The sequence below is a fragment of the Schistocerca americana genome, chromosome 1, assembly GCF_021461395.2.
Source record: "Schistocerca americana isolate TAMUIC-IGC-003095 chromosome 1, iqSchAmer2.1, whole genome shotgun sequence".
NCBI classification, from domain to species: domain Eukaryota; kingdom Metazoa; phylum Arthropoda; class Insecta; order Orthoptera; family Acrididae; genus Schistocerca; species Schistocerca americana.
The window spans coordinates 724,746,706-724,770,638 of NC_060119.1; the positions used below are offsets into that span (position 1 = coordinate 724,746,706).

At 42.7% G+C, this 23,933-nt stretch overlaps 1 protein-coding gene and 1 non-coding gene across 2 annotated transcripts in view; both read left to right on the forward strand.

The window, feature by feature from the left end:
• Positions 1-341: 341 nt before the first annotated feature.
• Trnas-cga lies at positions 342-416 on the forward strand. The gene has a single exon. It is a non-coding gene; the product is annotated as a tRNA-Ser (tRNA).
• A 5,024-nt stretch (positions 417-5,440) lies between these two features.
• LOC124545096 (carnitine O-palmitoyltransferase 1, liver isoform-like) overlaps positions 5,441-23,933 on the forward strand; it is a 149,532-nt gene continuing 131,039 nt past the window's right edge. The window contains exon 1 of the mRNA XM_047123912.1: positions 5,441-5,553. The gene's annotated coding sequence lies outside the window, so the exon portion shown is untranslated. The remainder of the gene's footprint in view (positions 5,554-23,933) is intronic.

Consider the following 23,933-nt stretch of genomic DNA (forward strand, 5'->3'; position numbering starts at 1 on the left):
TGAGCGCTATGGGACTTTACATCTGAGGTCATCAGTCCCCTAGAACTTAGAACTACTAACTAACCTAAGGACATCACACACATCCATGCCCGAGGCAGGATTCGAACCTGCGGTCGTAGCGGCCGCGCGGTTCCAAACTGAAGCGCCTAGAACCGTTCGGCCACACCAGCCGGCTTTCAGAATAAGATTTTCACTCTGCAGCGGAGTGTGCGCTGATATGAAACTTCCTGCCAGATTAAAACTGTGTGCCGAACCGAGACTTGAAATCGGGACCTTTGCCTTTCGCTGGCAAGTGCTCTGCCACCTGAGCTACCCAAGCACGACGGACGGGGTCTGAGTTGTGCTTGGGTAGCTCAGATGGTAGAGCACTTGCCCTCGAAAGGCAAAGGTCCCGAGTTCAAGTCTCGGTCCGGCACACAGTTTCAATCTTCCAGGAAGTTTCAACCGTATTTTTATCCACCATGCTTCTAAGCAAAGTGTGGATAACACAACGTAACTGATTTTCAGATGAGGAGTTATTCAAGTAGTACTTGCAAAAGCAAACACGTAGGTTCTGTCTGTTTCATAAATATCAGTAGCAGGTACAAAAACATTGTTGTTACTAGATCACGTACGTGCATTGACCAACGAATTCGCAGTTTAAATAGTGGATACCAGTAAATAATACTAATTCTGATTGAATTTCATTGTTATAACTATCAGAAATGATAAAGATATGTCGATCAGCGCGGAATAAATTTCGAAAATTTGACAATAGGATGAGTTAAATTGGTCATGATCCTGGACCACGGCTCCGCCGTTTGCATTTTCACCGCTGCCAATTTTGCTCATGAAGATTACACAATACTATTCTCCAGCGTATTCATTGGGTAAGAAATTTTATATAATACACGCATCAAAAAAAGTATTGCGTCGTAGCGGTTCCCAGAACTCCTGAAGACAGACGTTGACTGCGGATATTGTATCACAGATACAGTCCCTTAGAATGTTCAGAGATGTCACTAAACCCACCCAAAGATGCAAATAACCATGCATGAGCAGCGCCTATTAGACGGAGGGGGTCCGACAGCCGACCAGTTCCAGTCATTCCTTCAGGAAGGAGGCACACGGCATGTGTTGTCTGTAGTTCAGCCATGATGTTGTCCGGACATGGAGGAGATACAGAGAGAGTCAGGAACTGTCGATGACATGCCTTGCTCAGACCTCCCAAGGGCTACTACTGCAGTGTATGACCGCTACCTACGGATTATGGCTCGGAGGAACCCTGACAGCTACGCCACCGTGTTGAATAATGTTTTTCGTGCAGCCACAGGACGTCGTGCTACGACTCAAACTGTGCGCAATAGGCTGCATGATGCACAACTTCACTTCCCATGTCCATGGCGAGGTCCATCTTTGCAACCACGACGCCCTGCAGCGCGGTACAGATGGGCCCAACAACACGCCGAATGGACCGCTCAGGATTGGCATCAAGTTCTCTTCACCGATGAGTGTCGCATATGCCTTCAACGAGACAATCGTCTGACACGTGTTTGGAGACAACCCGGTCAGGCCTTAGACACACTGTACAGCGAGTGTAGCAAGGTGGAGGGTCCCTGCTGTTTTGGGGTGGCATTACGTGGGGCCGACGTATGCCACTGGTGGTCATGGAAGGCGTCGTAACTGTTGTACGATTCGTGAATGCCATCCTCCGACCAATAGTGCAACCATATCGGCAGAATATTGGCGAGGCATTCGTCTTCATGGACGACAATTCGCGTCTCCATCGTGCACATCTTGTGAATGACTTCCTTCAGGATAACGAAATCGCTCGACGAGAGCATCCAGCATGTCCTCCAGACATGAACCCTATCGAACATGGCTGAGATAGATTGAAAAGGTATGTTTATGGACGACGTGACCCACCAACCACTCTGAGGGATCTACGCCGAATCGCCGTTGAGGAGCGGGAAGATCTGGACCGACAGTGCCTTGATGTGCTTGTGGATAGTAAGCCACGACGAATACAGCCAAGCATCAATGCAAGAGGGCGTGCTACTGCTTATTAGAAGTACCGGTGTATACAGCAATCTGGACCACCACCTCTGAAGGTCTCGCTGTATTGTGGTACAACATGCAATGTGTGGTTTTCATGAGGAATAAAAAGGGCGGAGCCGGCCGCGGTGGTCTCGCGGTTAAGGCGCTCAGTCCGGAACCGCGTGACTGCTACGGTCGCAGGTTCGAATCCTGCCTCGGGCATGGATGTGTGTGATGTCCTTAGGTTAGTTAGGTTTAAGTAGTTCTAAGTTCTAGGGGACTGATGACCACAGAAGTTAAGTCCCATAGTGCTCAGAGCCATTTGAACCAAAAAGGGCGGAAATGATGTTTATGTTTATCTCTATTCCAGTTTTCTGTACTGGTTCCGGAGCTCTCAGAACCGATGTGATGCAAAACTTTATTTGATGTGTATATAATATTTGAATAGATATGTTGGCACCGTTTCTGGATGTTGTCTGTTCCCTAATTTCGCACAGAGAACGTTCGATGGTTTCGTTAAGTTATTCAAAGGTGTCGTTGTAAACTATTCACTTCCAGCGTAGAATTCACTGTGCTCAGTGTCCTTGAATTCTACGTCATATTGTAACAACAACAACGCTGTACTATTGTACATATAATAATTTTTTCTTCTGATTTTCGATAAATTAGTGTAATCGATGTTCTGATTTCATTTCTTTTTTGTTTCATGCCATTATGTTAAAGAAACTGTAAACAATTTTCGATGTGAATATTAATGTTTATGTCAAATTTCAAGCAATATTATAACATAATTGAAATGTAAGAAACGTTGAAACTATTGTAAGATGTTAAAATTGTAATTGTGCGTCTGGTCCATACGTAGGCAATGTATTAGGATATGTAGAATGCAAAACCTCGGGTGAATACCCTGTCTGTAGGGGAGCGGTAAAAGGTGGATGGCAGGCGAGCGGGCACACGGGCGCTGCACGGCATAACGGGCTCAGCAGTAGTAGTCGGAGTTGGGCATTGGTCTGAGCAACACGTCCTGGATCGAGGATGCTCTCCTGGAAGACGTAGTTTCATTGACCCTCGGATATGCCGTTCCGACGCGTATACAGCATGACAAAATTCCATAGGCACTAAATGGGAAAGTATTGCGACGCTATGAAGAAGTAAAGTGCCGATACATCAAGAGCCATTGCTGTGGTTGTATGTGTGCTCTGCGCCTCGCCATCTCGCCGCCCGCCAACCGCCACATCGATACAAACAGGTTGAAACTTTTAGTACTGTATTCGTGTGGACCAGTGTTACTTTTGTTCCATACTGTTCAATAACAACTTAAATTTTACCAGAACTGTCCTATCATTTAATTATCCTCACAACTAACCTAGACAGGGTCCTTTCCAAATGTTGTGCAATCCGAGTGTCCCGAAATGAAGAATTAAAGTTTATGTTAATAATAATTACCTGCAGACCTAGCTATGTTAGAATGATGTTTAAAGAATTTTTTTTGTTAATGAACTAATAGACGAATAACAAAGGTCTGACAAAGTTGGAAGATAATTTTGATATTGATTTAGTAATGAAGCTTAATTATTTCGAGACAGATATAATGGTACTTAAATGAGCAGGAAATAAGACAAAAAGAGTAGTAAATCATATATTGGAAATCTTGAGGGCATAATGATTTCAGAAATTAATTGTTTTAATACAGTGATCATAACAGTTTCAGGCCCCCCCCCCTTTTTATTCATTTGAATTCTGAAGTGTTCTAAACTGATTTGACCAGCAAAGTCAAAGCCAAAATAGAAACCAAAATTTATCAGTGTTTTACCTTTATCAAAATTGACATTGTGTGTGTGTTTCGAAAGTGCTATTTCTAGGGTAACCTATGCCCGATTTTGATCAGATCAATAGACAGTACGAAGTTTTGTAGTAAATATTATAGTGTAATGTTATGTATTTACGGTTTATCCATATTAGTACAGAAAGTGAAATTATCAGTTCAGTAGATTTTCTGGTTCTAAAATTTACCATATTATGCAGTGTTATTACGTGTGGTTTCGCATGAACGTACATTAACTTGTACAGGGAAGAAACTCAGTTAGTGCCTAATTAAGCTGGCGACCGTATTATTAACAAATTGGTAGCATCTTCTGTGTTGTTTCTTGTCCGTCCTGACGTGTAGTTGCATTTCGGACTTGCTCGACGTATCATTGTTATTACAGGGTGGGTGTAAGTCTGATTTGCCTCCATTCAGGTACACGCGGTCAATATCTATACAAAAATCCTGTCTCGTAAGGTAAACCCCACTTACTTACCATACTACAGGCTTTAATGAGTATTGTGTGCCACACGCGCACATTACAATATCAAGACTTGATCTCAGACAATGCTCTTTCTATTACGCTATGTAAATATTGAAACTTCTTGACAGATGAAAACGCTGTGCTGGTCTGGGACTCGAATCTGCGACGTTTGTCTTTCACGGACAAGTGCTCTACTGACTGAGGTATCCAAGCACTTCCAGGAGTGCTAGTCCTACATGGTATTTTCCGTATACTGACGATATTCACGATCAACCTTCGACGACGATTGCGTCAGTTCCACGTGTGCGACGTCAGTAAATGAAACTTGTCTAAATTTTTCCGTAAATAAAAGCCTTCCGATATAGGCAATTTGAAACAAAAGTTGGAGCGAAACTGGCAGTGATTAAAAGACGAGATCCGTATTTCAGAGCCGGCCGGGGTGGCCGAGCGGTTCTAGGTGCTACAGTCTGGAACCGCGCGACCGCTACGGTCGCAGGTTCGAATCCTGCCTCATGCATAGATGTGTGTGATGTCCTTAGGTTAGTTAGGTTTAAGTAGTTCTAAGTTCTAGGGGACTGATGACCTTAGAAGTTGAGTCCCATAGTGCTCAGAGCCATTTGAGCCATTTTTGAACCGTATTCGAGAGAAGCAGAACTGAAATCTTCGTCCTATCGTCTTCATTTGGGTTTCTAGTAGGTGTAGTGATTCACTTCATGCACTTACCGACGCAGTTTCTTCGAAGTAGACCACAGAAGTTTTCCAGTCATGTAGTTGTCCAGTGGGTCTAGTAGCCCAAATTTAATGACCACGCAGCCAATTGGGCTCTTAAAACCTAATCGTCCTTCCTAATTTTTCCATTACGGAAGTGGCGTGTATATTTAGGTCGTTACTTGACTGGCAGCTGATTACAACACGCCTACAAAGCCACTTAATGCTCAAACACGCTTTACTGGCTACGCAAAACAGCTGGAGAAGTACACCTGCAGACGTCACTCACACGGTCGCGCGCACACGCACACACACAAATACACGCACTCGCTGGTCTGGAGGAGGGATGGCATCTCGGTTTCCGCCAGAGGCTCGGCCACAGCCTGGGTGGGGGGAACAAGGACGAAGCGCGAGCCGTGGGTTCGCCACGGCCTGCCTGGGCTCAGTCGCCCGCCGCCGATTGCCCGGTCAGCCCGCCAGACGCTGGAAGGCGATACTCGTAGGCCAGGTCGCCGCACGCTGCGCTGTCTACGCTCTACAGGTAGGCAGGCGCGGACACATCGGTATGTGGCGGCGGCGGCGAGTCAGTACACACCGGCTCTCCAGCCGGCGGGTGCGCCCTCTCTGGGACATGTTTACAGCGCAACCGCGGCCTTCAACCTCCCAGCCTGCATTCCTGCCCAAGTACTGCTGCTGCTCGCTACTCACCCGTTCTATTCGTTCCGAGTATGGTTAAAAACTTGCGATTCAGTAACTTGCCAGGAAAAAAACGCGGCCCACGAAATATCTATCCGGCTGTATCCGTGTATTAGAGATTTCCCTATAGGCAGAGTTTTCACACACACACACACACACACACACACACACACACACACACACACGCACACACATAAATGATTTCTTGGGCGACTCGAAGAAACATGACAGTTCAACTATTGTTCGTGTTATTATTATTAATGTTATTATTATTGGTTGGTTGGTTGTTTCGGGGAAGGAGACCAGACAGCGAGGTCATCGGTCTCATCGGATTAGGGAAGGACGGGGAAGGAAGTCGGTTGTGCCCTTTGAAAGGAACCATCCCGGCATTTGCCTGGAGCGATTTAGGGAAACCACGGGAAACCTAAATCAGGATGGCCGGACGCGGGATTGAACCGTCGTCCTCCCGAATGCGAGTCCAGTGTCTAACCAGTGCGCCACCTCGCTCGGTTATTATTATTATTAGCGAATTCTCCCAATAAATGGAGGATGTTAAGCAAATAGCTCAATCACTCTACTTTAGGTTCTTCTTCATATTCCAATAGGCTGCCGTTCTTTCCGAGAAGGCTTGTTTACGTTGTTCCGACCAGTTTGGTCTGTACTACCTTTGTTTTGGTTGCTCTGATGTAACTTCCCATTTCTTACTTTGTATCTGAAGATGACTCTTTGTAAAACGTCGCTTGGTCTTGTGTTTGTGACTTTGTCCAGCCAAGGTGTTGAGTTCCTAAGTGATGCCACGCAGTCTATTATCCTTTTTGTTAATCACTTTTGTGGTAGTCTATTGAGTTCACCTTTTCGTAATGTCAGTTTTGATGCTTCAAAACTTTTCTGTTGTTTTAATTGATTATAGCCTGTAACCGTGTTGGACATGTTTCGCTCCTCAAAATTTTCCTAATGATCCTTCTCTTTTCATTCTTGATTTCTTCAAGTTCGTGTTTTCTGTTAACTGTCACTGTTTCGCTTTCGTAGAAGACTGATGGTTTTATGACTGTGTTGTAGCGCCGAATTTGTGTCTGTCTTGTTAATTATTATTATTATTATTATTACTACTACTACTACTACTATCGGTAATTTCCCCTTAAGGCGAGCGCCAAAACACAGTCAGCTTTCACGGTCTTTTTCCTGCCTCCTTCTTTCCTCCCTAAAACCTCTCACATAAATACGGTTTCTTCTTCCACTCTTCTCTCCACTCCTTTCCTTTTTTCGCTTTGGGCGTTTAAGCAAATTTTTGTTTTCTCATTTTTCCTATGTATTTTTCTCCTGCCTATCATGTCTTCTGTGGAGAAGTTTAGTCTCCTGAGATCTTCCTAGGTTTCCTTTGCCTAAGTGGTTTTCACTGTATTAGTCGCCACTACCTTAAAAATCTTCTTGGTCAGTCTGTCTTCGTTCATCCTACGTATGTGTCGGTAGAATTTAACCCTTCTTTTTCCTTTGTGATTGTCTCTTTTCTGTTCATATAGATCTTCTGTCGGTCTCTTTATCCAGATCCCCACTTTCTGAAACAGCCCATAGATCTTTCTCAGTATTTTCCTGTATCGTTTTTCTTTTTAATTTTCAGTCTTTCCTTGATTACTGTTGTTTCTAAGGCTTTGTACAAGTGTCTTTTAGGACTACTGTATTATAAGGCCTTAATTTTGCGTTGATGGTTGTGCTTCTTTTGTTGGAGTGGTTCCAAGTATGTCAGCGTGCTTTCTGTAGTTGATAGTGTTGTGTATAGGGATCGAAGAGTTCCATGGACCACGGCCATACAACCCGGAAGAATTCTCGGCAGCTGAAACATCCGGTCGTGAAAGCCTTCATTGTATGATATGAATATTAATGAGTTGGCGGTTGCCACTAATTGTAATACAGACATTATAAAATCCCTGTGGTGTTCAGCTGCGGCTGGCAAATGGAGACAATGGTTATAAAAGCAGCCAGTTGTGTAACAGTGAGAATGAGAATTGAAACAGCCACATTCGTTCTGTCTTTAGTCAATCGAATGACAAATTTCGAATGAGAAGTAGGTAGGAGAGCCCAATTGATACGCGCCTCATTAAGGGAAATACAGAAGCTCATCTACACAGCAGGTTGCGAGTGAAATCTCCCGTAGCTTTGTTCGATGAATCAACACGGTGTTCGCCTTAAGCTGTATGTAGAACCGTGGAGGGCTAAAGTAAGTGGCCGGATGGGCCTTCGAGCCCATTCACTCTCACTACGGTGGCATATTTTTGTTCATTGTTAGAGTGAGTCTGATCTGGTAGTCGAGGTGCTTATAGCCGATATATCAGAGTACCCCCAAGTGTATGAGCTCATATCAGGTTTGGCTAACATAGAATATCGAATGAACAAAAAGAACAGTGCACAGACTTTGATATACTAGACTCACTGGAGAAATAGGAATAGTGAAACATATAATTTGGTAGACACTCGAAAGAAAAAAAAAAAACGGATGTTCCACTAAAAACCACTTATATATTACCAAGAATAAGATTACAGTGCTGAATCCGTGTACACTGAGCTGCTCACCACGAAATAAGAAGGAAGGAAGATTAAAGTTTAACGTCCCGTCGATGACGAGGTCATTAGAGACGCAGCACTAATTCAGAGTGGTCAAGGATGGGGATATAAATCGGCAGCATCCGTTTAAAGAAACCATCCCGGCATTTGTCTCAAGCGGTTAAGGAAACGTCGAGAAATCTAAATTTAAGTAGCAAGACGATTCCCGAATGCATGCTCACTATCAAAACCGTGTGCCACCTCCTTCGGTACAACACAATAGTCCAAAGGGATAATCCGTATTGCATTACATCTAATACCGTTCGCACGGAGTGACATGGACCACCAATCTTCCGAGGATCCACCTGTGATTACTCCACATTCATACTCCAGAAGCCACCGTGCGGTGCGTAGCGAAGGGTACCTTGAGCCGCTACTAGTCACTTCCTTTTAAGTTACACTCGCAGATAGAGAGAGGGAAAAACGACAGTCTATATGCCTCCGTATGAGCCATAATTTCTCGTTTCTCATCTACGTGGTCCTTACGCGAAATGTATGTTGGTGGCAGTAAGATCGTTCTGCAGTCAGCTTCAAATGCCGGGCCGGCCACGGTGGCCTAGCGGTTCTAGGCGCTTCAGTCCGGAACCGCGCGACCGCTACGGCCGCAGGTTCGAATCCTGCCTCGGGCATGGATGTGTGTGATGTCCTTAGGTTAGTTAGGTTTAAGTAGTTCTAAGTTCTAGGGGACTGATGACCTCAGATGTTGAGTCCCATAGTGCTCAGAGCCAATTTTTTTTCAAATGCCGGTCCTCTAGATTTTCTCAATAGTGTTCTAGTGTTCCTCGAAAAGAACTTCGCCTTCCCCCGCCCCCCCGCCCCCGCCCCCCATCCCTAGGAATTCCCATTTGAGTTCCCAAAGAATCTTCATAGCACTTGCGGGTTGTTTATACCTACCGACAGCAAATCTTTTTCTGTGTCTCCTTGAGATTTTTTCTGGAAAATACATAGTACTGATCGATTGATAGTTTTGTGGGCGAACTGGAGATATCGCTAGTACAATGGGCGAAAATTGAAAAGTTTCCAGTTTTTCATTGTAGTCAGTACAGAAGAAATCAAATTATTCCGGATTTGGTCCCGGCGGAGGTTCGAGTCCTCCCTCGAGCATGGGTGTGTGTGTTTGTCCTTAGGATAATTTAGGTTAAGTAGTGAGTAAGCTTAGGGACTGATGACCTTAGCAGTTAAGTCCCATAAGATTTTACACACATTTGAAGATTATTTTTTATTCCGGATTTGTTTTTACTCTCTACTGAAGTCAAAAAATTACAATAAATCATTCTAAGAAATTTAGTGAAAAAATTATGTTCTGGTGATGGAATTTACTTTTATTGAACGTTTTAGTTTATTTCCCATGTTAATATTAAATGCATACATTGAAATGCGAGTAGGTAGGAAGTCAGACAGTGGTAACTCTCTTTTTCACTGAATACCCCCACACAGCATGTTGCTTGTACTGTGTGAAATATGTTATCTGCAACTTTATGGAGTTGAAAAAGTAGCTGCAATTCGTCTACCTCAGCTGTGAATAGAAGAAGACATGTAACGTGCTAAGAGAGCTAAAATATAGGTAAGACAATGCAGAAAGATGATCCGCACAGAGAGTGGCAGTTGATTAAAATGGCTCATGAACCAGCCAATGACGTACCTCTAGCGACGAGATAAGTTTATCGGTTTCCTGCCAGCTATAGCGCAGTTTCCGGAGTCTGCTTATTTCCTCCTCCTTCACTGAATCTTCCGCGTTTCCATGCAGCCAGGCTGACATTTTCTGTTGGCATTAAAAAGCAATTAACCGCCCTGTCTCATTAGCTCCCAAACTAGTATGTTAACTTCGAAACTCCCTTTCTTTCGGGATCTTTAATACAGTGCTAGATGACAACATTCGATTTCTGAATTCTGACTGGAACGTACTTAGTTTCCAGTTCGTACGAGTTAATCAAATAATTCTTTATTAATTCACTGGACGTGAAATGGTGATACGTATTTTTACTGTTACAGCCTTTCTACAGATGTTCTGATCTGATCGGGTGGCACATAAGTTCACTAATGGATTGATATAGTGTGTGTGTGTGTACGTGTTTTCTGTTGGCAGTTGTAATTTACGTTTATAATTAATTTATCGAACTATTGCTACACTCTGAGGTAAAGTTAGGGCCAAACTAATTTCACGTTGTCAGCGAAATTCCAAAGAGCACATCTGTCAATTTCATATGATAGTATGACATATGATTCGAAAGGAATGTTAAATTGCAGGCTACAAAAAGATTTTAGAGTACATTCTACTGTATATATAACTTAACTTCATTTATGCTCTAGAAATATCAAATTTATTGGGAGGGGGAGGGGGAGTGCAAAACCGGGAGTAATTGAAGTGATCATATAATTCGGGTAAAATTGAAAAGAAATACGGAAAACAAGGGTTCATAGGAGGGATTGCTTCCACTATGTCGCTTATTGTCTTTCGTGTGTGTTCTTTTGTGTCAGTGTGTGTAGGTGTGAGTGTACCTGTGTGTGTGTGTGTGTGTGTGTGTGTGTGTGTGTGTGTGTGTGTGTGTGTGTGTGTCTATATGCAAATGACTTTACTTTTATGAAGGCTGCGTAAAAATAATATGTCCTTCAAGAAGAAGTCCTATATGTCTGGAAAGATCCATATTCTGAGCGTTTCAAAGAGAATTTCCCCTTTTCGGTCTACTGAATTTATCGAAAGCAGCTTACTACAATTTCATATAGAGTCGTCATTGATTTGATATTCACTGCAACGACCACAGAAAGTTTCTAATTACAACGTAAACAGCATAGTAATGCACGAGCTCTACCGAACTTTCATTTGTCTCATGAGACGTTCCTTTGAACATATCTTAAGGAAGGTATGGATTACGTGATAAGAGGTGAGCAAGTATTATCATTGTGGGTCTGCGGATTACGTGGCATTACTCACTGTGTACACGGAGTAGTCCGATAAATGTAAAAGTAAGATACAGGAAGTTACGTCATACATAGAGCAACAAGTAATGAAACAAAACGCTGACATCTTATCGGAATGTATTCTGTATAATCAACATGTTGATGTACAGAAACAGCACAGCAGTCTGCGTGTGTCAAAGAAAGGAAATTCGATTACATCAGAACACCATGTGTGATACATCTAATTCTTTATCGACAATGACGGTCTTGATTCAGATGCTATACATAGACATATGAAACAAGAAAATGGAAGATTAGTGTTTTACTCCCGGCGACATAGAAGACATAGGAAACGTAACCCAAGTTCAGAAGTATAAATCATCTTGTTTGCAACTATGGTTTTGGGTTGTTTGGAGAAAACACAGAAATCCTATCTTGGGTAGTCGGAGAGCACTTGAACCGTCCTCCCGATTCCGTCGCACGGCGCACGGACGTGCTGCTAACATGAATGGCGGTAAAAGACGATATGGCACGACGGAGGAGCCAAAGACTCAGCCGTCCAAACTACCGTGCAGTAACAACACCAGCGGCGGCAAAGCCCCGTGCGCCGCATCCTGTGTACGTGCGACGATGCCAAGTGTGGTAACAATAATTTCCTTGTGATCTAATAGTAAACGCTCAAGGAGATATCTTTTCGTCACAGGTACTAAAGGAAATTAGCGCATCGAAAGCTATGATGTCGATAACAGTCCACATCTTTTACAGTAGAAAGAAAGGTACTGCTATGTGCGAAATTTGAATCCTACCTACGAAGCACTTCTACTTGCAGCCTGTAATTTTGAGTTTATGACGGTATATATTTCTAGGTTAAGTAATTTTTACAAAGAAAAATCAAGTCTTTAGCATCCTGATGATGCCCTTCAAAAAGCGCTGTTTATCGAAAGTGTGTTCAATGCTTGCTTCAAGAGCAATTTTCATTAAATATTAATTATTTAGAAATCCATATTCTCTCTTTCATCTTACCCTATCGGGTTTGACACTTTTTTAATAATCGTAAAAGACATTATCCAGTAGACACTCAAGTAAAAAAATGTAATCATTGTGATGGTTTTCTTTCATAAATTCCATATTTATAAATAGTCATGACATATGAAATAGTCTTAGAAAAAAATTATACATCTTGAAAGCTTAGCACATTTTCAATGCTCTGAAACAAGGACAAGGAGGAGGATCTCCTAATTAAAAGAAGTCTGCAAACAAGAATGTCCACAATGCCAGACAGTACACAGATGATACTGCAGTGGCTGATCGAGGACTGTCTACATCTACATGACTACTCCGCAACTCACACCCAAGTGCTTGGCAGAGGGTTCATCGAACCACAATCATACTATCTCTCTACCATTCCACTCCCAAACAGCGCGAGGGAAAAACGAACACCTAAACCTTTCTGTTCGAGCTCTGATTTCTCTTATTTTATTTTGATGAACATTCCTACCTATGTAGGTTGGGCTCAACAAAATATTTTCGCATTCGGATGAGAAAGTTGGTGACTGAAATTTCGTAAATAGATCTCGCCGCGACGAAAAACGTCTTTGCTTTAATGACTTCCATCCCAACTCGCGTATCATATCTGCCACACTCTCTCCCCTGTTACGTGATAATACAAAACGAGCTGCCCTTTTTTGCACCCTTTTGATGTCCTCCGTCAATCCCACCTGGTAAGGATCCCACACCGCGCAGCAATATTCTAACAGAGGACGAACGAGTGTAGTGTAAGCTGTCTCTTTAGTGGACTTGTTGCATCTTCTAAGTGTCCTGTCAATGAAACGCAACCTTTGGCTCGCCTTCCACACAATATTATCTAGGTGGTCTTTCCAACTGAAGTTGTTAGTGATTTTAACACCCAGGTACTTAGTTGAATTGACAGCCTTGAGAATGGTACTATTTATCGAGTAATCGGATTCCAACGGATTTCTTTTGGAACTCATGTGGATCACCTCACACTTTTCGTTATTTAGCGTCACCTGCCACCACCATACAGCAATCTTTTCTAAATCGCTTTGCAACTGATACTGGTCTTCGGATGACCTTACTAGACGGTAAATTACAGCATCATCTGCGAACAACCTAAGGGAACTGTTCAGATTGTCACCCAGGTCATTTATATAGATCAGGAACAGCAGAGGTCCCAGGACACTTCCCTGGGGAACACCCGATATCACTTCAGTTTTACTCGATGATTTGCCGTCTATTACTATGAACTGCGACCTTCCTGACAGGAAATCACGAATCCAGTCGCACAACTGAGACGATACCCCATAGGCTCGCAGATTGATTAGAAGTCGCTTGTGAGGAACGGTGTCAAAAGTTTTCCGGAAATCTAGAAATACGGAATCAACTTGAGATCCCCTGTCGATAGCAGCCACTACTTCGTGCGAATAAAGAGCTAGCTGCGTTGCACAAGAACGATGTTTTCTGAAACCATGCTGATTACGTATCAATAGATCGTTCCCTTCGAGGTGATTCATAATGTTTGAATACAGTATAAGCTTCAAAACCCTACTGCAAACCGACGTCAATGATATAGGTTCGATGGATTACTCCTACTACCCTTCTTAAACACTGGTGCGACCTGCGCAATTTCTGTGTGTCATAAGATGTGAATTTTCACAGATTAATCTATACACTTTCGAGACTGTACGGAGATCACAGTGACACCTTTAAAATAACACCCTGTTAGCAATAGGCTGTTTCTCTGTTGCACTTGTCATGCAACCGACTTGTTTACTCGAATGTTACTTGAAACACGAAAAACAAATGCGGGTTACAGTGTTAGTGAAACTTTAAATTATATTCAACGTATAGACAACCATAATGGATGGTTTAACTGGCCGGCGACTTCCATCCACATCTCAGAATTCAAGAGTTATGAATTCTCTACACATTCGGTATACAATAGGCTTCAGGGCACTGGCAGATGAGTGGAGGAGTTGTATTGTTACAGGTGTTATTGAGACTGACCTCGAGCTGTGATTGGGTATTTTATGGAGCTGGAACCTGCGGCAGTGGCACTATGGTTATCATCCTGGACCCTGTTCCAGACCAGCTAGGTCCTAACCATTTAACTTAGGTTGTTGGTGGTTGCAAGAAAAACTTTGAGCCGAATACCGCGCTGGTTTCCTAACAAGCTAACGGCATATTTGCCATCGCAAATCCGTCTGACCGGGCTGGTGTTCCTCCTCTAAAGACCTCGTAGCCGATGAGTCGTTGGATTTGAACTTTGCTTCTTTGCAGCAACTGGTACAATATTTCAGACTTCATACCTCACACTGAATTCCCTAGCACGTATAACTAGAAGAGACAAAAAACAGCGAAGCAGCCACAAAGGAAGGGGCAGAAGGAAATAAAATGAAATGAAACTTCGTTGGTTCAGGAGGTATGTAATTTTATTTCAGTGATTACTGAATCGAGTCAAATTTACAAAGGACTTAGAAGTTCAAATGGCTCTGAGCACTATGGGACTTAACATCTTAGGTCATCAGTCCCCTAGAACTGAGAACTACTTAAACCTAACTAACCTAAGGACATCACACACATCCATGCCCGAGGCAGGATTCGAACCTGCGACCGTAGCAATCCCGCGGTTCCGGACTGCAGCGCCTAGAACCGCACGGCCACCGCGGCCGGCGCTTAGAAGTATGAGCCCACTTTTCTGCATGACGTGACACCCTTTCTGGGCCGGGTGCGAGCACTGATTTGCTGAAAGGTTAGCATAAAGCCACTGCATCCTCTCGTGAGGCAAGCTCGCTTATATCGTGGATACTGGCACTGGGGCGGTGCTGACATCCGAATTGGTCTCACACGTGTTCTAGCGGGTACAGGCCTGGCGATGTTCCTGCCCACGATAGTACCTCAACATCACGCAGACAGTTCACAGAGACACGTACCATTGGTGGACGAGCATTGTCCTGGTGAAAAATGGTAACACGATACTGTCGCATGAGAGGTAACACTTAAGGACGCAGACTGTACGTAACATACCACTGTGCCATCACAGTTCCCTCGAGTACTAACTTCCGCGTCCTGAAGTGGTGCATTTTGGCTCTCCACACCAAGACACCAGGAGCAACGCCAGTGTGCACACTGGGAGAACGGGACCCCTCCCAGGGCCCCTATTCTGTATCTTTCCGTCATTTTGCCGATCGGTTCGGTAGGCGAGCGGACCGAACGGTCTTGTTTTCGAAACAGAGCTCCAACATTATTCAATAAGCATTTCGAAAGCGATACCGAACGGTCCTAGCGAACCGAAACGCTGTTTTCAGTTCTCCTCGCGCCAACCACTGAAAAGCAACCTGCCTCAGATCCGCGCATGGGCACTGCAGCGCCGCAGCGACATGAACTCGAAACGGCTAGCAGCCGACACTGGCATGCCATTCTTCATAGTACCGAAAAGTGTGGTTAGAGTACGTAAAGCTGTTCATATTTCGCTGACAATGGGCTTCCATGAATGGATGATAATGGTAGAATTTTGACTGTGTTCTGGAAACTGTCGTAAATGTCACATTATGTCATTTTATTTTCATTCACGTCCACGTCTTGTTTTGGATTATACGTATGGGAATATGCTTACTGAATAGGAAATTCAGATAAAAGAACCGAAAATGACGTCACTACCGAGACTAACTTACTGCACCGATCGGTATGAACGATGTAGAATAGGGCTCCAGATCGCCGCCATACTCGCCGACGATTGTTATTTGAGGCAGTGCAGAAAAAATGTGGTGTCATTCATCACAGTCCACGCTTCCCGGTCACAGCACCACTCTAAAGCCAGCCGTTTGCGACTAGTCTTGGTGTTAAGGCCGTCCTACGCATGGAATGGAAACTGCCTGGTTTGGCTGCTGCTAGTCTCCGCGGGATTACACACAACGTTGTAGGAAGTCCTTTACTTGCTCTCGAATGACAGGTGCCGACGTGAAAGTGTTACGATGTGCCTGGCGCACCGTACGGTGATTCCCCCTTGTGATGGTCAGACAGAACCTTAACGGCGACTATGCCGGCCGTTACATTCTCATGCAGTCCATCGTTGGGTAACTGTCACATCCGAATGCCCCATAAATTTGAATACTGTACGATTAGATAAGCCCTCCAAACAGACCCCCCACAATGAGATCACTTTCCTATTCTTCAAAGGAATGATACCCTGTCTCACACGAGTCATCACCGTGTCCTTCAGAGTTATCAGTCAATATCTGGTGCTATTAGCGCCCCTTGTATTCTCTACCAGATCTGCAGTACTGCACTCTGGTGATCTTCTACCTCTTGCAGAGAACTGCAGCAGCAGTCATTTACATACCCACCTATAGCGTGTATGTCAACGAAATTATATTGACACCGGATCATGTAGTCTAAGTGCTTTACTTTTTCTGTCAGACTGTGCGTGTCGTTGCAACGTCAGCAGATGCAAGCTTTCCAGCAGTTACACAAAGCTAACGATTACTTAGCGCCCCTAAATGTGTGTACTTACGTTACTAACTTATCTACATTTACGTGCATGCTTCGGAAGCAAATGTACACTGTACATGTGAGGGTACTTAGTGCTAGTATTATCGTTTTATCGATTCGTGTGCTGTGTGCCTATTATAGTAAAAAGAAACGGCAAGGAGAGGACAAAGAAGGAGATAAACAATTGAAATAAACATAGGTCCGGAAACCAATGGGTTCCTGGATGCAACGTATTACGACTGAGTCCCTGAGAATCCAGACTGGACACACGTGCGTGAGGACAAATAAAATACAATAAATGTTCCACAGCCACAGCTCACGGGAAGTCAGGATGAATCACATCTCATCAATGCCCTATACATTTTAAAAAATCCCAGGCGTGTTCCGAATGCACTGACAACCATCCACAATGTATTCCCGGAGTTATCGGCGTCATCAACAGGGGTTGAATACACCAAAGCTTTTAAATATCCCCAAACAAAAAGTCCGAACGTAGTCTTAGACATTAACAGTATAGTAACACTGGCATGCCGGCTGTTGTGCATACGTTGTGTCAGGGAAACCATTGGTTCGCGGACCTACGTTTGTCAGAATTATTTGCTTCTTTCACTGTCTAGCGAAATACGCCGTACACTCATTTGAACGCTCCGTACTCCACCTTCTATCTACTTTATTCCCGTTATTCCTGTACAAAATTTACAATGGTGCTAGTAAAACTGTCGCAGTCCTCTTTGAATACTGGTCCTCCAAATTTACGAAACTGGATTTCAGTACAACGATGTCGTCTCCCTCCCAAAGACGTCCAGTTAAATTTTGTAATCACATGTGCTAGAAATTCGCATGAATTAGACAGAGCTGTAGCCATTCTTCGAATTCGTTCAAATTGCCGATACTGCCACCTCGTATGCGATTTCCTTAAGACATACAACGCATTCTCTCAGAACCCAGCCGACAATTCTGTCCTCCACTGGCATTGCTTACCGCTGTTTTCGGTCCCTCTTGAGTACAGCTTTTTAGTACACCCCTAAATATTTAAACTATGGGCGGGCTTCTGAACTTCACCGCTAATCTTGTAAAAGGATACTGTAGAAATTATTCTCTGTACTATTGGAGCTATTATGTATTTGACGAGTGTTTTATGACCTCCACATATGAGCTGAAAGGCAACGGGAACATGTGATACACAACAGGCCTTCAGTAAAGAGCTAAATTATTAAAAAGTCGAGATCATGTTGTCCTGTGCACTAGATGCTCTCAGTGCTTCATGTTTCGCCTAAATGAACAGTTAACGGATAGTGTTAGTAACTGAGTTTACGTTCGAGCTGGAGTAAAAGTTCATGTGCAGTCTAGAAGAACGTGGAATTTTCCGTCTTCCTGTGAGCAGCGAATCGCGGATACTGTTTATTACCTTGTGCCCTGACGCGGAACGAATCCGATTTTAGCATTTGAGAATTACGACACGCAGTGCCACATAATGCCACTGAGGCAACTGTGGCTTGCCGGGTACCATTAGGAAAGATACTGATGGCAACAGAGAATCGTACGCTCTCGCGCCTGTGTTTACTGAAGAAATGATGTCTACAGGCACAAGTAGTGTGTCGAGATCCGCATATGCTCCTTCTTATGTGAGAAATAAATGCAAGAAGAAATGACAGGCTGACGTCAGAGCTAACAGTCACGACGCCTTCCAAGGGCCGTCAAGAGCCTCTTCTGCTGACGGGAACGTCTTTTTGATGCCGTGGAGGTGTCGTCAACAACAAAACGCCAGACAGGTCATTCCTCGTATTCGAGAAGTATACCGGGTAGTTATAATAAAACTGTAGCTACTCGCGGACGCCCCGTGTATCAGCGAAACATGGTAGATATGCTAATGCGTTAATGCGGAACCGATTTACACAAGAAAACAATTTATTCCAATTGTGGCTACCAAGTGCAAATCTTTTGCTGTACACTGTATGGCGGTATGACATTCACGCTGTCATTTCAGAAGCCTCAACGTGAGTGAACGGTATGACTATCAAGGAGACAGGCCGTGTGCTGTTAGTGAAACTGTTTTATGGGAACGGCAGCAATTACAGTGCTGCATTGAGAGATTATCGCCGTGAGGTCTGAGAAGAAGCCCCATCTCATTAAATGGTTTAAAGAAGATGATAATGAAATTCGATAGCACAGGTGAGCTTGGTGTGGCACCTAGAGGAGGAAGACGTCCTATACCGGTGGAAGTTGTTGACCAAGTTGCTGTTACTGTAACTGGCCATGCAGTATATGCCCCGGGTAGTGCTAGTGCTCGAGCAGCGTCACGGGAATTGCCCATCCCATGACTGACAGTCTGGAAAGTTTTTCAGTCTATTTTACACTGGTGGCGGTACAAGACCCAGACGGTGCACCAGCTGAAGCCCCATGATCCGTAACAATGTTATGAATTTGCTCTTCGGTTCCTCGCATGGATCGAAGCTGGACATGTGGTCAGGCAATATTCTATGGAGCGACGAGGCACACTTTACACTCCAGCGCGTGTTGTGCACGCACAGTCGTTGCACTCGCCGTATGTGTGTGGTGTGGATTCACGGGCCCTTTATTCCCGGTGCATCCTTCTTTGAAGATAAAACATCCAGAGGACACGTCAGATGTACCGTTATCAAGACCTCCTTGTACAGCATGTCATTCCTGCTGTGGAAGAGCGCAATTGGGTGGAAATCACTGTTTTCATGTTAGATGGGGCAACACCTCACGTCGCTCGCCCAGTGAAAATTCTGCATAATGCAACCTTCCACCCATGTGCTATCTCCAGAGGTTTTCTACATGCATAGCCTGCAAGTTCACCTGATGTAAATCTATGTAACTTGAGCTCTGGGGATATCTGAAAAGGACGCGTTTACCAGAGACACGTCCAGTCTCTACCTGATCTGAAAGACAGTACACAGGAACAAGTTTCTCAGATTCCAGCGGAACAGCTGCGAGCAACTGTTGATCGCGTCGTTTTATAGATGTAGCACCTCGCCGACATCCCCGTTGCTCATATTGAACAAATTATGTAAACGGCGGTTAATAGTGAAATCTATATTATGCCTTCCTCACATGTTTGAAATTTTCTGTTCATGTCCCGTTCCTAATCCATTAAACATGGAAACATTTATGTGCGTCTTTCTTGCATTTACAACGCCAGATTTGCACCTGTTGGCCGAGGTTGGAACTAATTTTTTCAGCGTAAATCCGTTCCGCATTAACGCTTTAGAATATCTACCAACTTTCGCAGCCATACGCTAATTACAGCCCACGGTGGACCTTTGTGAGTAGCTCAACTTTAATTATAACCACCCAGTAAACTGTGTACCACCCCAGAGCGTATTTGCCATTATTGTGCCGAGGTAGCCCGCCTTAGATCTTCAAGAATAACAACCAGCCTTCAAGTAACAACCAGCGTACCAAAAGTTCATGATTATCTACTTCATTCGCAACAGCTGTCATGTTTGACAAACTTCTTCAGAAGCATAAAGTAAATGTATTCTACAAAAATACCTGTACTGTAATGGGTTTATTCGGAGAATAGGTTCATCATCATCATCGTTGTGTTCTCGCAAAACCATTCAATGAGAAAAACATGTGCACGAGGAAAATGAAGTAGCAATATCAACTCAGCCAAACGATTAGTCTTCTACAGCAAAAGAAAATACGAAGTGTTCGTTGTAGCCAAGTGACAGAAAAACGAGGACAAATACCTGATCATTTTACCACAGACGACATCGATAGCTGATCTAACCAGAAACATCCTGGCTGACAACGAAAATGAGGAAATCAGGCTTGATCTGGACAAAATAAGAACACCTTATGCACACACAGATGTGGATTTTGTGGAAGTCCTGCTATAAAGAGAGTAATCAAGGAGATAGTCAAGCTGAGAGATATCATATTGGGCTGTCCTAGCGGTTACTATAGGAACTGGGTATTATATTTATCATGACCTTCATGTGAATAGCAAAGGTAAGGACAAGGTTAATAGATCTAATTAGGACAAAGTATAAAGGGGTTCACCTGCGTACAAAAGCAAATCCTTTTGATTAATAGGAAGTTGGATGAGATATCTGTTTTGAATTCAATCCACAGTGTTAAAAGAAATTAAATTGACGGAGGCTCCCAAATCATCGTATAAGAGTAGAGGAAAATTAGAAAACTTGCTTCCTCAGAGTATAAGGATGGTAGAAAATGAAATAGAACAGTTGTCAAAATGTTTAGAAGCTCATAGTAGTAAGGAAGAAACTAAAGTCATTTGTCTGTCTCATCGCAATATAATTACAGCCAAAAAGTCCTAAAGCAAGTGGCTCCATATTAGCTGGACATTCATGTACACCCGATAGATTAAAGGTGAATATAACATTAATAAAAATGAGCTTACATTCAAATCCATAACAATAAGTAAATTATTTGTGTCATGTACTTATGTATTAATACTGGACAGCGTTGTACTTGTTGTTTTAACCATATACAGTATGAGTGTAAATTCAGAAATACAGAAATCATCCAATTATATAAAGATCGGAACGTTGAACCACGTGCTTGTATGTTAGTATTAGACAGTGCATTTATCGTTCAAGCGTACAAGTTGGGCAATTAGGAAACATCCATGAAAAATTTTGATGACTGACCGTGCTGTCTGCCAGACAGAAAGAAAAATGTTTATTGATTAGTGGTTATTTTCATACAAATTGCTCAAAGATTCCCGTAGAAAAGGTGATCTAGAGACGTTAATGGACACGTAAATTTATTGTATCATTCATATTCGAGTTGCTCAAGATAGTGATACCGTAACAGACAATCTATTCATACAAAATAACCAAATCTATGCGTCGGTCGAGATACGATGCTTGTCGGATCAGGAGGAACAGTTTGTCACTTTACATAACTTATTATCAGGCACAGACCAGAAAATGATAAAATATTTTAGAGAAAGCTTAAAAAATGTCGTGTGAGGTCAAATTTGCGTCAAATGTGCTTGAGCCAAATACTAGCTAGTAAGTTCAACATATTTGTAATAGGATTTTATAAGTTTTTAAAAGCATTTGTCCCAACAACAAGAAATTAAATATTAGAAATTCTTAAGAAAAACGATGGTCACTGAAGGTACCAGAGCTTCTTCAAAACGAAAAAGGGACATCTACAATAGAGTGTTCAGAAATACTTTCCTGCTATAAAAAGTGTTGTAACATATTAAGAAAAATTGTAAGGTGTTTTTGGAAAACCTGCAATCGTGTAATTCGTGATTTAAATAATGAAACACTGTACCAACTATGTATTTTTTTCATGCTAAGCACGACGCGTTTCCAGAATTTATCGTCATTATCGAGTGCATACATCTACATACACAATAACTGTATACATATTTGCACTTGATAATAAGAATAAATTCCCGATCATGTGCTGCTTAGCATGAAAAAATACAAGGCTGATGCAATGTTTAATTATTTAAATCATGCGAATTGTAAGGAATATGGACTAGTGTCAGTAGTTGTACCGGACCATGAACTAAAAGCATCGTGGAATAATATTAAAAGAGACGGAAAGACGTTATAAAAGATGTCATTCGCTTTTATTAAAGACAATGAAAGCGTTATAACACAGTTTATGTGTGACAGAAATTTGCATTTGCCTTAAGATATTTAGAGGAATCATGGAAACTTAAATGTAAACAACCGGACGAGGATTTGAACCGTCGTCCTCTCGAATGTGAGTCCAGTGAGCTGATCACAACGCCACTTCGCTCCCCCAGTCATTAGAGACAAAAAATGTGTTTTCATTCCTCAAAGACTGTGGAAGGTGACTGGCCATTTCGTAGATTGCTGAACCGCCATGGCATTCGAACGCTCTAAGAGTTTTGCTAAAGATAAACAGCCGTGTAAATCGAGAACCGAACAAAACTTAATGACAAACCAAAGCCTAAAACGTAACGCCTGAATAATACATAAATATTTCGATGACGTTTATAACAGTCTTTACAAGTAAAACTGTCCTTGAATTGAGGGTTACTTTGAACTCCGCAGTGTTGAAGTTAGTATGGCTTTCCCTTCCTCCGAGCATTTAATTCACTTAAACCGCCTGTTATAGGGACACCCACAGTTAAAAGTGGATTTTGAGCCACTTGTCATGTAAGCGTTTTTCACATCTACAGTTCTCTTCCAGAAGTGAAAGAGCCGACTGGGAATCGAAAGCCAGCCCTTCGGATTTTTAACGTAGCACCCGCCCACTGAGTCACCAAGCCATACTGGCTTACTCTTGAAAATGGTTTTGACACTGTGAGGTCAGCATCCTGATATGAAAAGAATTCGTATTTTATGTTAAATTTACATAATATCATCCCGAGACCTACCTCAACAGGACCTGTGGGTGCGACACAGGAAATTGCTCACCTCGCCACGTGGGGCTCGCTGCCGTGGCAGACTCTATAACCGGCAGCTGGACTGGGTGCGTGAAGCGAAAACTTGTTCCACGGCCTAAGCTAATAAGGGGAGCGGCCCAAACCAAATTTAGTATACTGCCCAAATGAATGATATATGTTTTTTTCGAAACTATGAGACCCCTATATTCAGTACTCATTTATTTCTGTGTACGAAAGAAAATGTCCTCACCAATTCACTGACTCATCAACGCCCAACCCAAGACGCTGACAGAAACTTGAAATCTGGTGAAGGTGTTGATATTACACTGAAGGCATCGTATAAGAAGGTATTTTTCGAAGTAGGGCATGAAACATATTTTGAAAATATGTCGCTATTAAGGCAATTTTGAAGCTATAACTAAGCAAATTAGTATTTGATTTCTCCTTCAGAAATAAAAATAAAAAAAACGTGCTTCAGGATTTTTGGAAATTCAGCCAATAAGAGGATGAAATAATGGGGAAAAGTTTTCTTTGAAAATAAATCATTATTGAAGAGCTACTAAAGCATTTTTAAAGCTACATCTATGAAAATTGGCATTTGACTTCTCATTTAGGAATAAAAAAATACTTGTTTCAGAGTTTTTCGAAATTTAACTCCTGAGGGGGTGAGATAGTGGATTAAAAGTTTTGTGAAAATATTTCATTATGAAATCATTTTTAAAGCTAAATCTATGGATGTTTATATTTGGCTTTTATGTTGAAAATAAAACAAATACATGTTTCAATGTTTTTGAAAATTCATTCTCTAAGAGGGTGAAATAGGGGATGAAAATATTTAAGCACATAAATAT